The following is a 13,836-nucleotide window of genomic DNA, read 5'->3' on the forward strand; positions in this document are numbered from 1 at the left end:
CATAAAAGTCTCATTTTGACAAACAAAAAACTGTCAAAATGAAATTACAGGTTTTTCTCTTACCTTTCTTTTGTCTAAGTAACCCTGAGTGGCTTAAAAGAATAGTCTCATTATGACTAACAAAAAGATCAACAATAAATTGCAGGTGTTTATTTTGTCTTTCTTCTGGGTCTGCATGCTTGAGTTGCACACAGTATGTGACAAGTCTTAGGTTCTAATTATCAAAAAAGTCCAAACTTTATTGGGACCTCTAAATCTTGGCACTGCACATTTTAAATATGCATACTTGGATAACAAGTAACCTTAAGTTATTATTTTCGCAATACTACATACACATTTTTTTGTTTTAAGTTGTTATTTTTAAAATGTTACATCTTCATTAAATGAAATTGTGTGTTTGCTCCAGCTTTTTGCATTTTTTCTTAAATAATTTGAGTTTTACTTTAAAAATGGTAAAATCTGAATGAAAAGCCATTACGCAGTTGGCTCGTTGGTCTAGGGGTATGATTCTCGCTTTGGGTGTGGGAGGTCCCGGGTTCAAATCCCGGACGAGCCCATGTTTTCATGTACTTTTATAGTCCTTAATATCTGATAGTATTTAATAGCATTTTAAAATACTCACTAATGTATACAAACAGGTTTACTTACAATTTCATTACTATACATAAAAAAGACATGCACAGTGGGCTCGTTGGTCAAGGGGTATAATTCTTGCTTAGGGTGCGAGAGATCCCTGGTACAAATCCCGGATGAGCCCATCTTTTACAGGTATATACTTATGCATACTTAGTAAAATGTCAAGCATTTGGTGGTATATTGGGTAAACTATAGATTCCATTTTGTCTAAGGTACCTTGAGTGGCTTAAAAGTCTCATTTTGACAAACAAAAAACTGTCAAAATGAAATTACAGGTTTTTCTCTTACCTTTCTTTTGTCTAAGTAACCCTGAGTGGCTTAAAAGAATAGTCTCATTATGACTAACAAAAAGATCAACAATAAATTGCAGGTGTTTATTTTGTCTTTCTTCTGGGTCTGCATACTTGAGTTGCACACAGTATGTGACAAGTCTTTGGTCCAACTATCAAAAAAGTCCAAACTCTATTGGGACCTCCAAATCTTGGCACTGCACATTTTAAATATGCATACTTGGATAACAAGTAACCTTAAGTTATTATTTTCGCAATACTACATACACATTTTTTTGTTTTAAGTTGTTATGTTATTTTTAAAATGTTACATCTTCATTTAAATGAAATTGTGTGTTTGCTCCAGCTTTTTGCATTTTTTCTTAAATAATTTGAGTTTTACTTTAAAAATGGTAAAATCTGAATGAGAAGCCATTACGCAGTTGGCTCGTTGGTCTAGGGGTATGATTCTTTCTTTGGGTGCGAGAGGTCTCGGGTTCAAATCCCGGACGAGCCTATGTTTTCATGTACTTTTATAGTCCTTAATATCTGATAGTATTTAATAGCATTTTAAAATACTCACTAATGTATACAAACAGGTTTACTTACAATTTCATTAATATACATAAAAAAGACATGCACAGTGGGCTCGTTGGTCAAGGGGTATAATTCTTGCTTAGGGTGCGAGAGATCCCTGGTACAAATCCCGGATGAGCCCATCTTTTACAGGTATATACTTATGCATACTTAGTAAAATGTCAAGCATTTGGTGGTATATTGGGTAAACTATAGATTCCATTTTGTCTAAGTAACCTTGAGTGGCTTAAAAGTCTCATTTTGACAAACAAAAAACTGTCAAAATTAAATTACAGGTTTTTCTCTTACCTTTCTTTTGTCTAAGTAACCCTGAGTGGCTTAAAAGAATAGTCTCATTATGACTAACAAAAAGATCAACAATAAATTGCAGGTGTTTATTTTGTCTTTCTTCTGGGTCTGCATGCTTGAGTTGCACACAGTATGTGACAAGTCTTAGGTTCCAATTATCAAAAAAGTCCAAACTTTATTAGGACCTCTAAATCTTGGCACTGCACATTTTAAATATGCATACTTGGATAACAAGTAACCTTAAGTTATTATTTTCGCAATACTACATACACATTTTTTCGTTTTAAGTTGTTATTTTTAAAATGTTACCTCTTCATTTAAATGAAATTGTGTGTTTGCTCCAGCTTTTTGCATTTTTTCTTAAATAATTTGAGTTTTACTTTAAAAATGGTAAAATCTGAATGAAAAGCCATTACGCAGTTGGCTCGTTGGTCTAGGGATATGATTCTCGCTTTGGGTGCGAGAGGTCCCGGGTTCAAATCCCAGACGAGCCCATGTTTTCATGTACTTTTATAGTCCTTAATATCTGATAGTATTTAATAGCATTTTAAAATACTCACTAATGTATACAAACAGGTTTACTTACAATTTCATTACTATACATAAAAAAGACATGCACAGTGGGCTCGTTGGTCAAGGGGTATAATTCTTGCTTAGGGTGCGAGAGATCCCTGGTACAAATCCCGGATGAGCCCATCTTTTACAGGCATATACTTATGCAAACTTAATAAAATGTCAAGCATTTGGTGGCATATTGGGTTCACTATAGATTCCATTTTGTCTAAGTAACCTTGAGTGGCTATAAAGTCTCATTTTGACAATCAAAAAACTGTCAAAATGAAATTACAGGTTTTTCTCTTACCTTTCTTTTGTCTAAGTAACCCTGAGTGGCTTAAAAGAATAGTCTCATTATGACTAACAAAAAGATCAACAATAAATTGCAGGTGTTTATTTTGTCTTTCTTCTGGGTCTGCATGCTTGAGTTGCACACAGTATGTGACAAGTCTTAGGTTCCAACTATCAAAAAAGTCCAAACTCTATTGGGACCTCTAAATCTTGGCACTGCACATTTTAAATATGCATACTTGGATAGCAAGTAACCTTAAGTTATTATTTTCGCAATACTACATACACATTTTGTTGTTTTAAGTTGTTATGTTATTTTTAAAACGTTACATCTTCATTAAATGAAATTGTGTGTTTGCTCCAGCTTTTTGCATTTTTTCTTAAATAATTTGAGTTTTACTTTAAAAATGGTAAAATCTGAATGAGAGTTTATTATGCAGTTGGCTCGTTGGTCTAGGGGTATGATTCTCGCTTTGGGTGCGAGAGGTCCCGGGTTCAAATCCCGGACAAGCCCATGGTTTCATATACTTTTATAGTCCTTAATATCTGATAGTATTTAATAGCATTTTAAAATACTCACTAATGTATACAAACAGGTTTACTTACAATTTCATTAATATACATAAAAAAGACATGCACAGTGGGATCGTTGGTCAAGGGGTATAATTCTTGCTTAGGGTGCGAGAGATCCCTGGTACAAATCTCGGATGAGCCCATCTTTTACAGGCATATACTTATGCAAACTTAGTAAAATGTCAAGCATTTGGTGGTATATTGGGTACACTATAGATTCCATTTTGTCTAAGTAACCTTGAGTGGCTATAAAGTCTCATTTTGACAAACAAAAAACTGTCAAAATGAAATTACAGGTTTTTCTCTTACCTTTCTTTTGTCTAAGTAACCCTGAGTGGCTTAAAAGAATAGTCTCATTATGACTAACAAAAAGATCAACAATAAATTGCAGGTGTTTATTTTGTCTTTCTTCTGGGTCTGCATGCTTGAGTTGCAAACAGTATGTGACAAGTCTTAGGTTCCAACTATCAAAAAAGTCCAAACTCTATTGGGACCTCTAAATCTTGGCACTGCACATTTTAAATATGCATACTTGGATAGCAAGTAACCTTAAGTTATTATTTTCGCAATACTACATACACATTTTGTTGTTTTAAGTTGTTATGTTATTTTTAAAAGGTTACATCTTCATTAAATGAAATTGTGTGTTTGCTCCAGCTTTTTGCATTTTTTCTTAAATAATTTGAGTTTTACTTTAAAAATGGTAAAATCTGAATGAGAAGCCATTACGCAGTTGGTACTGCACATTTTAAATATGCATACTTGGATAACAAGTAACCTTAAGTTATTATTTTCGCAATACTACATACACATTTTTTTGTTTTAAGTTGTTATTTTTAAAATGTTACATCTTCATTAAATGAAATTGTGTGTTTGCTCCAGCTTTTTGCATTTTTTCTTAAATAATTTGAGTTTTACTTTAAAAATGGTAAAATCTGAATGAAAAGCCATTACGCAGTTGGCTCGTTGGTCTAGGGGTATGATTCTCACTTTGGGTGTGGGAGGTCCCGGGTTCAAATCCCGGACGAGCCCATGTTTTCATGTACTTTTATAGTCCTTAATATCTGATAGTATTTAATAGCATTTTAAAATACTCACTAATGTATACAAACAGGTTTACTTACAATTTCATTACTATACATAAAAAAGACATGCACAGTGGGCTCGTTGGTCAAGGGGTATAATTCTTGCTTAGGGTGCGAGAGATCCCTGGTACAAATCCCGGATGAGCCCATCTTTTACAGGCATATACTTATGCAAACTTAGTAAAATGTCAAGCATTTGGTGGTATATTGGGTACACTATAGATTCCATTTTGTCTAAGTAACCTTGAGTGGCTATAAAGTCTCATTTTGACAAACAAAAAACTGTCAAAATGAAATTACAGGTTTTTCTCTTACCTTTCTTTTGTCTAAGTAACCCTGAGTGGCTTAAAAGAATAGTCTCATTATGACTAACAAAAAGATCAACAATAAATTGCAGGTGTTTATTTTGTCTTTCTTCTGGGTCTGCATGCTTGAGTTGCAAACAGTATGTGACAAGTCTTAGGTTCCAACTATCAAAAAAGTCCAAACTCTATTGGGACCTCTAAATCTTGGCACTGCACATTTTAAATATGCATACTTGGATAGCAAGTAACCTTAAGTTATTATTTTCGCAATACTACATACACATTTTGTTGTTTTAAGTTGTTATGTTATTTTTAAAAGGTTACATCTTCATTAAATGAAATTGTGTGTTTGCTCCAGCTTTTTGCATTTTTTCTTAAATAATTTGAGTTTTACTTTAAAAATGGTAAAATCTGAATGAGAGCTTATTATGCAGTTGGCTCGTTGGTCTAGGGGTATCATTCTCGCTTTGGGTGCGAGAGGTCCCGGGTTCAAATCCCGGACGAGCCCATGGTTTCATATACTTTTATAGTCCTTAATATCTGATAGTATTTAATAGAATTTTAAAATACTCACTAATGTATACAAACAGGTTTACTTACAATTTCATTAATATACATAAAAAAGACATGCACAGTGGGCTCGTTGGTCAAGGGGTATAATTCTTGCTTAGGGTGCGAGAGATCCCTGGTACAAATCCCGGATGAGCCCATCTTTTACAGGTATAAACTTATGCATACTTAGTAAAATGTCAAGCATTTGGTGGTATATTGGGTAAACTATAGATTCCATTTTGTCTAAGTAACCTTGAGTGGCTTAAAAGTCTCATTTTGACAAACAAAAAACTGTCAAAATGAAATTACAGGTTTTTCTCTTACCTTTCTTTTGTCTAAGTAACCCTGAGTGGCTTAAAAGAATAGTCTCATTATGACTAACAAAAAGATCAACAATAAATTGCAGGTGTTTATTTTGTCTTTCTTCTGGGTCTGCATGCTTGAGTTGCACACAGTATGTGACAAGTCTTAGGTTCTAATTATCAAAAAAGTCCAAACTTTATTGGGACCTCTAAATCTTGGCACTGCACATTTTAAATATGCATACTTGGATAACAAGTAACCTTAAGTTATTATTTTCGCAATACTACATACACATTTTTTTGTTTTAAGTTGTTATTTTTAAAATGTTACATCTTCATTAAATGAAATTGTGTGTTTGCTCCAGCTTTTTGCATTTTTTCTTAAATAATTTGAGTTTTACTTTAAAAATGGTAAAATCTGAATGAAAAGCCATTACGCAGTTGGCTCGTTGGTCTAGGGGTATGATTCTCGCTTTGGGTGTGGGAGGTCCCGGGTTCAAATCCCGGACGAGCCCATGTTTTCATGTACTTTTATAGTCCTTAATATCTGATAGTATTTAATAGCATTTTAAAATACTCACTAATGTATACAAACAGGTTTACTTACAATTTCATTACTATACATAAAAAAGACATGCACAGTGGGCTCGTTGGTCAAGGGGTATAATTCTTGCTTAGGGTGCGAGAGATCCCTGGTACAAATCCTGGATGAGCCCATCTTTTACAGGCATATACTTATGCAAACTTAGTAAAATGTCAAGCATTTGGTGGTTAATTGGGTACACTATAGATTCCATTTTGTCTAAGTAACCTTGAGTGGCTATAAAGTCTCATTTTGACAAACAAAAAACTGTCAAAATGAAATTACAGGTTTTTCTCTTACCTTTCTTTTGTCTAAGTAACCCTGAGTGGCTTAAAAGAATAGTCTCATTATGACTAACAAAAAGATCAACAATAAATTGCAGGTGTTTATTTTCTCTTTCTTCTGGGTCTGCATGCTTGAGTTGCAAACAGTATGTGACAAGTCTTAGGTTCCAACTATCAAAAAAGTCCAAACTCTATTGGGACCTCTAAATCTTGGCACTGCACATTTTAAATATGCATACTTGGATAGCAAGTAACCTTAAGTTATTATTTTCGCAATACTACATACACATTTTGTTGTTTTAAGTTGTTATGTTATTTTTAAAAGGTTACATCTTCATTAAATGAAATTGTGTGTTTGCTCCAGCTTTTTGCATTTTTTCTTAAATAATTTGAGTTTTACTTTAAAAATGGTAAAATCTGAATGAGAGTTTATTATGCAGTTGGCTCGTTGGTCTAGGGGTATGATTCTCGCTTTGGGTGCGAGAGGTCCCGGGTTCAAATCCCAGACGAGCCCATGGTTTCATATACTTTTATAGTCCTTAATATCTGATAGTATTTAATAGCATTTTAAAATACTCACTAATGTATACAAACAGGTTTACTTACAATTTCATTAATATACATAAAAAAGACATGCACAGTGGGATCGTTGGTCAAGGGGTATAATTCTTGCTTAGGGTGCGAGAGATCCCTGGTACAAATCCCGGATGAGCCCATCTTTTACAGGTATAAACTTATGCATACTTAGTAAAATGTCAAGCATTTGGTGGTATATTGGGTAAACTATAGATTCCATTTTGTCTAAGTAACCTTGAGTGGCTTAAAAGTCTCATTTTGACAAACAAAAAACTGTCAAAATGAAATTACAGGTTTTTCTCTTACCTTTCTTTTGTCTAAGTAACCCTGAGTGGCTTAAAAGAATAGTCTCATTATGACTAACAAAAAGATCAACAATAAATTGCAGGTGTTTATTTTGTCTTTCTTCTGGGTCTGCATACTTGAGTTGCACACAGTATGTGACAAGTCTTTGGTCCAACTATCAAAAAAGTCCAAACTCTATTGGGACCTCCAAATCTTGGCACTGCACATTTTAAATATGCATACTTGGATAACAAGTAACCTTAAGTTATTATTTTCGCAATACTACATACACATTTTTTTGTTTTAAGTTGTTATGTTATTTTTAAAATGTTACATCTTCATTTAAATGAAATTGTGTGTTTGCTCCAGCTTTTTGCATTTTTTCTTAAATAATTTGAGTTTTACTTTAAAAATGGTAAAATCTGAATGAGAAGCCATTACGCAGTTGGCTCGTTGGTCTAGGGGTATGATTCTCGCTTTGGGTGCGAGAGGTCTCGGGTTCAAATCCCGGACGAGCCTATGTTTTCATGTACTTTTATAGTCCTTAATATCTGATAGTATTTAATAGCATTTTAAAATACTCACTAATGTATACAAACAGGTTTACAGATGTAGCCACCTTTATCTTGAGTGGCCGCGGCGTTTGTCCCGTTCGACCATACGCAGCGTACTGTGGCGTAGCGAGGCGCGCCTAGCCACAGAGAGGCTATCTAATCGCACGGAGACAGACATTTGACGTTTGGCGTTACCTTTACGTGTAATACCTGCGATCAGCCACCAGATGTCGCTTTTTACAATCACCACTGCGCATGCGTGTGGTCTCCCGTAAAATACAATACTGACATACATAATAAGGACTACTTTACTAAGGCGTCTCATTACGCTGCATACAGTAAATACTGTACTCATTACGCTGCATTATTTAATACAGTACTGTATATACAGTACGACACCGACGCAAATAGTACAGCATACAGTATATGATCCATCTACAATACTTTATGAATACTGTATGTGAGCGTCCAAGTCCCGCAGACAAAACACAGTACTGTAAAACCAGTAGTGTACACTGTCGCAAATGGATGTGTGTTACAAGTTCACTATTGCCTCTCAAGATTAGGAATTTTCTACAGTATGTTATCGTCCTAATCCCGTAGCCATTACAGCACAATCAAAACCAACGGATTTATACATTTGTCTGCGGCGAAGTGGTGAAGTGTTTCGCTTCCTATACTCAGAGTCCAGGGTTCGATTCCTTAAGTACGAATGCATGTTACTGTAGTTTTTTTCAGACACTTTATTATTTTTTTTATTCACATACTGTAAACCAGGGCATACAGTAGCTGCATGAGCGGTTCTATGCGATCGAGTCCGGTGTACCATAATGTGCAGGTTCTATGCAGGTTAAGGTTCTATGCTCCGTACACAGTACACATACAATTCTGTAGCTGGGCAGACTGAATAGAAATGGCTACCACCTATGACTCCTTGCCCCACAGAGGCCCTAGGCTACGGAGCAAGTAATAGTCCAGATTGTACAGACTATGGGGCAATGCTGAAGGAGCGTCACAATCCCCTAGCTAAAATACACAGTATGCATATTATGGTACACCGGACTCGATGACATACTGTAGCACACTGGCAAAATGGCCGCCGCCCCTGAACCCTTGTGCAGGTTATGGGGCAATGCTGAAGGAGCGTCACAATCCCCTAGCCAAAATACACAGGGGAGGGATAAGCTACTGTAGGATTGCATACAGTATTACGGTACACCGGACTCAATCGCATAGCACACTGTCAAAACGACCACTACCCATGAACCCCCACCTCCTGAACCCCCACCTCGTGGCAGGCAGCAGTTGGGTATGGAATGAGAAATGGCATAAGCTGTGCAGGCTACGGGGCGATGCTGAAGGAGCGTCACAATCCCCTAGCCAAAATACACAGAGATACTGTAAGCGATGTCTATGCACATTACAGTACTGTACGTTACACCGGGCTCGGTCGCATAGCAAACTGACAAAACACAAGTTTTACAGTACATACAGTAAAGCAGGCCAAAGCTGCAGGAGAGTTTCTACTGTAAAGGTTCTATGCACCGTACGGTAATGTACACATACCTGTACAATTCTATAGCAGGGCAGACTCAATTGAAATGGCTACCGCCTGTGACTCCTAGCTCCTAGGAGGCACTCAGCTATGGAGCAAATAACAGCACAGATTTTGCAGGCTACGGGGCAATGCTGAAGGAGCGTCACAATCCCCTAGCTACAATACACAGGGGTGATAGAGATAATCGAGTGGCTGGAGGGGGGTCCCCTTGATTTAAGGGGCCCCCACTCCTCCAGGGTACTCCGGCCAGGTGTGACTAGTTGGGTATTTAATTCCATGGCCGCAGGGACCGGTATAAAAGTCTCCCCCGGCTGTGCATTATCTGTCCAGCTAGTGGAGCCCAGTGCTGATTCAAAAAATATGGGGAACCCCTACGCTTTTTTTGTCCCCCTTATTTTTTGCACCAGGACCAGGCGCAGAGCCCGGTGCTGGTTCTAAAAAGATGGGGGATCCCGTGTCCATTTTTTCCGTATTCCTGCCGGAATTCGACTGCAATTGCATATACAGTACTGTACCCCTTAATGTCACTGCTTACAGTATACAGTATTTAGACATGAGCTTGTGTACAGTATCTGTCATGAGGTGCTTTTTTCACTGACACTATAACTTTTTTCTATTGTGATATACTGTACAGAGGCGGCAAACTAGCCAAACGGGAATAATCAGCTTCTGCAGAATAAAATGAGATGCTACAGTACATGCCTATATTCTGTGAGTGACTGCGGCTCTATGAAATTAAATCAGAAAATTTAAATATGAAATGCATTACTAATGTGTGGCATTACTGTACTGTATGTGTATAAGGTGTACTACAATATTTTCTGGTGTAACATAAGGAAAGGGCACTACTGCATGGTCTAATGCAGTGGTTCTCAAACTTGGTCCTCAGGACCCCACACAGTGCATGTTTTGCAGGTAAACCAGCAAGTGCACAGATGTATTCATTACTAACTGACACATTTTAGAAGGTCCATACAGTAGGTGGAGCTAATTTTTTCACTTGTGATTCTTTGAGACCTGCAAAACCTGCACTGTGTGGGGTCCTGAGGACTGAGTTTGAGAACCTGTGGTCTAATGTAAATAAAGATGAATGTGGTGGGGTGTAATGTGAATAAGGGGCATTACTGTTAGGAGTAATGTGGTACTATGATATGATGTCATGAGAATAAGAGACACCACTGCATGATATAATGTGAATAAAGTTGCAGTACTGTGTTGTGTCATTTCATCTTCGGGTATTATTGTGTTACCATGCCCCTTCCCAGCAAGAACATACTGTACACTGTTTTGGGCTGGCACTAAATGTGCACATTGTTCTTATTTAGATTATAGGGGGTAGGAGCGCCAAAATGGGTGATGGTGCTGGGAAAGGGGTGCAGGGTTAGAGGCGGAACTACGTAGCATCTGTGCAAGAGGGCATCAGCCAAAATCTAGCCTAGGGCATCATGTTGGTCAGGTTTGGCTCTGATAATACTGTATACTGTACTCTTACTGTACTTTGCATTCAATACAGATACTGTTTGCACACAGGTTTTACATGAATCATTGGCAATGCTGCAGGAGTGTCTCATTAGGCAATCTAAAATATACCACGACTATGGGTGGGGATACAGTAGGGAAGTTCTGTCACCATAAGCTGTCTGCTGTGTATAGCATATTTCCATCTGAGATGCATTTGTGTGTTTGTAATAAGAAAAAAACATTTTACTGTACATTTAGTGGATACAGTATTTCTCCCCCATAATGACGTATCATACTGTACAGGTACCCTCATGTACTGTACCGTACCATACTGTAAAATTGAATATTTATTGGAAAAACATCAATATTAATGTAAAAATAAAGTATTACAACATCCGATTCCATGTACTGCACTGATCAAAATGTACAGTACTCTTATTCAGGACTTATAAAACTGAAAATAACTGTTCATACAGTACACATCAATAACATTACTACTGTATAATATTCTACATTAGTTTATGCAATAATCAGACAAAGGCAATTTTATCATTTTTTTTAATAATGCACCAATTTAAAATTTTAAACAGAAAATACAGAACTACATATTTGTGGCTTGACCATTTCTTTCAACTACAACAGGTAATACTTTATACAGGTGATTTATATAATTATTACAATGTTCAGGTGTGAGTACTTCTAGCCAAAATTTCTTTATCCCATCCACCAGTTGCTGTTTTGTTGTTGGCTTTGCAACACTCCTAACGTACCTCTTCAATTGAGCCCACACTAATTCGATTGGGTTCATGTCTGGTGATCTATATAAAAATAAAAAAAAAGCGTATAGAAAAAATTAATTACATTACAGTAAATAGAGAAAATTAAACATACAATATTGTACTGTTTATTAAACAAATTTTTTTTTTACAGTACTAGAGTGCTATCCAAAATTTTACTTGTACACTGTTGAAAGAATACTCACTCTGGTGGTGTGCATTCCCAATTCATACCTTTCTCTTCCATAAATTTGGCTGAGGCGGAGTGTTTAGGATCATTGTCTTGGAATATCCTATGGTGAGTTGGGTAATATTTATTCACAAATGGCACCATACATTTCTCTACTATTGTTTCTTGGAAAAATTTCTTATCCATGATTCCTACAGAAATCAAAAAATGTTGTTCATTAATAAGCAACTCCTTTTATTGTGCAGTTACACGTACTCTACAGTACAACATGTATTTTTACAGAACACAGGCACAGAATAAAGTATAGTACTGTACCTTCGAAAAATAATAGGGGACCAGCTCCTAATCGTGATATGCCTCCCCATACATGGACTTTCAATGGATGCTTTGGGCGTGGTTTTAAAGAGATATGGTTACGTTTCCTGAATGACATTCTGGAGAACCGCTCAAGGGCAACAGACGATTCATCTGTGAAAATGACATCATCAAATGTTTCACCACTCTCAATCCATCGCCGTGCCTGTTCCACTCTCTTTTCTTTATTCACATCTCTTATCATTGGAGATATCCTGTGAAGAGCCAAAAATAATGAAATCAGATACAGTTATGAAATTACAGATTTACAGATTACTGTATATACAGTAGACTGTATGTGCAGTATACTGTATTATATACCTACTGTATACATTAAACTGTACATACAGTACATTAAGTTACATACAGAGTAATATATATATACATACTGTACATACACACAAACACACACACACAGTATACAGTATGTAATCATCACAATAAGCCGGCAATGCTTCATTGCTGTCTCTGAGTGCCTATACAGTAGGTATCTCTTTTGGGATAGAATATATACAGTATATACACACACACATACTGTATATAGTATAAAGTACACACTCTGTATAATGATTTATGGCATTATTATATCACGTATCAAGGGATTATTAACAGTGCATTTACTGTATGGTTTATACTGCTTTCAGTATTTTACCTTGTTGCGCCAAAGGTCCATCCCATTTTCCGTCGCATCCTTCTGATGCTGGTGGCCGATATGTCCAGGTCATACTTGGAATGGAGAATTCGTTTTATTTGCAGAGCAGTACGCTCATCATCCTCACGAGTTAGTTCCTCCACAATTTGTTGCACTCTCCTACAGTACAATACAGTATGAAAAATATGAATTCATGAACAGCACAATCACAGTTACAATTGATGAAGTTTTTATTTTATTTCAAAAAAATTGTTTATGGTATAAAGCAAGTCATTTAAACATTACAGTAGTGTACAGTACGTACCATGTGCATTTTGTAGGAAATACAAATCTGGGCGTTGTTCTCTCGAATGCATGATAGCGCACCGTTTCTAAAGTGACTATAATGCCACTTTCCTTGAGCCATGCATGGATCTCTTTGATGGTTTTATTTTCTTTTTTCATGTTGGCGATTATCTTGCTCATCGTTTTGTTGATAGTTACTGGCATGTTGTCCAACTATAATTCCTGTATGGAGAGAAAACATTTGTGAATACTGTAGTCTAAAATTTACACATCTGAAAATGCATAAGAGTTTTATGATAGAAGTTAATACTGTACATGTTTACTATCCAGTACCTGATGTTCAAATTTAAGTATTGTATACTGTACAGTACTGAAAATACAACTTCAGTGTTATGGACTGCAATTAGTTTCCTGTATGAAACAGATACAGTACAGTAAATAACCCTCCTTGGAAGTGCATGGGCCCTGTGAGACTTACAGTAGTGTACAGCATAAGGGTCGACTGACATGATGTACAAGCATTACATACAGTACATGTCAGTACTGTATGTAAATTCTTCAATTATTGCCTAACAACAATGCTGCTTACTGTATATTAAATACTGTAGGCCTAGAAATGTGCATCTCAATATAGTAGTTAAAAACACAGGGGCCTATGTGGATAAGCGAGTTCTATGCACACTAAAAATGGCCACCGACCGTGAACTCCCAGCACGTGGCAGCGCTCGGATATGTAGTGAGATACAATATGGCATACATTTCACAGTTCAGGGGGCAATGCTGAAGGAGCGTCACAATCCCCTAGCTCAATTACATTGGGATAAG

The 13,836-nt window shown here is 36.5% G+C and overlaps 8 non-coding genes across 8 annotated transcripts; all 8 read left to right on the plus strand.

Annotated features, from left to right (window-relative positions):
• Nucleotides 1–484: 484 nt before the first annotated feature.
• Nucleotides 485–556, plus strand: TRNAP-UGG (transfer RNA proline (anticodon UGG)). Its single transcript has one exon. It is a non-coding gene; the product is annotated as a tRNA-Pro (tRNA).
• A 1,656-nt stretch (nt 557–2,212) lies between these two features.
• TRNAP-UGG (transfer RNA proline (anticodon UGG)) lies at nt 2,213–2,284 on the plus strand. Its single transcript has one exon. It is a non-coding gene; the product is annotated as a tRNA-Pro (tRNA).
• A 794-nt stretch (nt 2,285–3,078) lies between these two features.
• On the plus strand, nt 3,079–3,150 carry TRNAP-UGG (transfer RNA proline (anticodon UGG)). Its single transcript has one exon. It is a non-coding gene; the product is annotated as a tRNA-Pro (tRNA).
• Nucleotides 3,151–4,169: 1,019 nt separating this feature from the next.
• Nucleotides 4,170–4,241, plus strand: TRNAP-UGG (transfer RNA proline (anticodon UGG)). The gene has a single exon. It is a non-coding gene; the product is annotated as a tRNA-Pro (tRNA).
• Nucleotides 4,242–5,035: 794 nt separating this feature from the next.
• On the plus strand, nt 5,036–5,107 carry TRNAP-UGG (transfer RNA proline (anticodon UGG)). Its single transcript has one exon. It is a non-coding gene; the product is annotated as a tRNA-Pro (tRNA).
• Nucleotides 5,108–5,896: 789 nt separating this feature from the next.
• TRNAP-UGG (transfer RNA proline (anticodon UGG)) lies at nt 5,897–5,968 on the plus strand. Its single transcript has one exon. It is a non-coding gene; the product is annotated as a tRNA-Pro (tRNA).
• Nucleotides 5,969–6,762: 794 nt separating this feature from the next.
• Nucleotides 6,763–6,834, plus strand: TRNAP-UGG (transfer RNA proline (anticodon UGG)). The gene has a single exon. It is a non-coding gene; the product is annotated as a tRNA-Pro (tRNA).
• Nucleotides 6,835–7,628: 794 nt separating this feature from the next.
• Nucleotides 7,629–7,700, plus strand: TRNAP-UGG (transfer RNA proline (anticodon UGG)). The gene has a single exon. It is a non-coding gene; the product is annotated as a tRNA-Pro (tRNA).
• Nucleotides 7,701–13,836: the final 6,136 nt, after the last annotated feature.

This window comes from Pseudophryne corroboree, chromosome 3, assembly GCF_028390025.1.
Source record: "Pseudophryne corroboree isolate aPseCor3 chromosome 3, aPseCor3.hap2, whole genome shotgun sequence".
In the NCBI taxonomy this organism is placed as follows: domain Eukaryota; kingdom Metazoa; phylum Chordata; class Amphibia; order Anura; family Myobatrachidae; genus Pseudophryne; species Pseudophryne corroboree.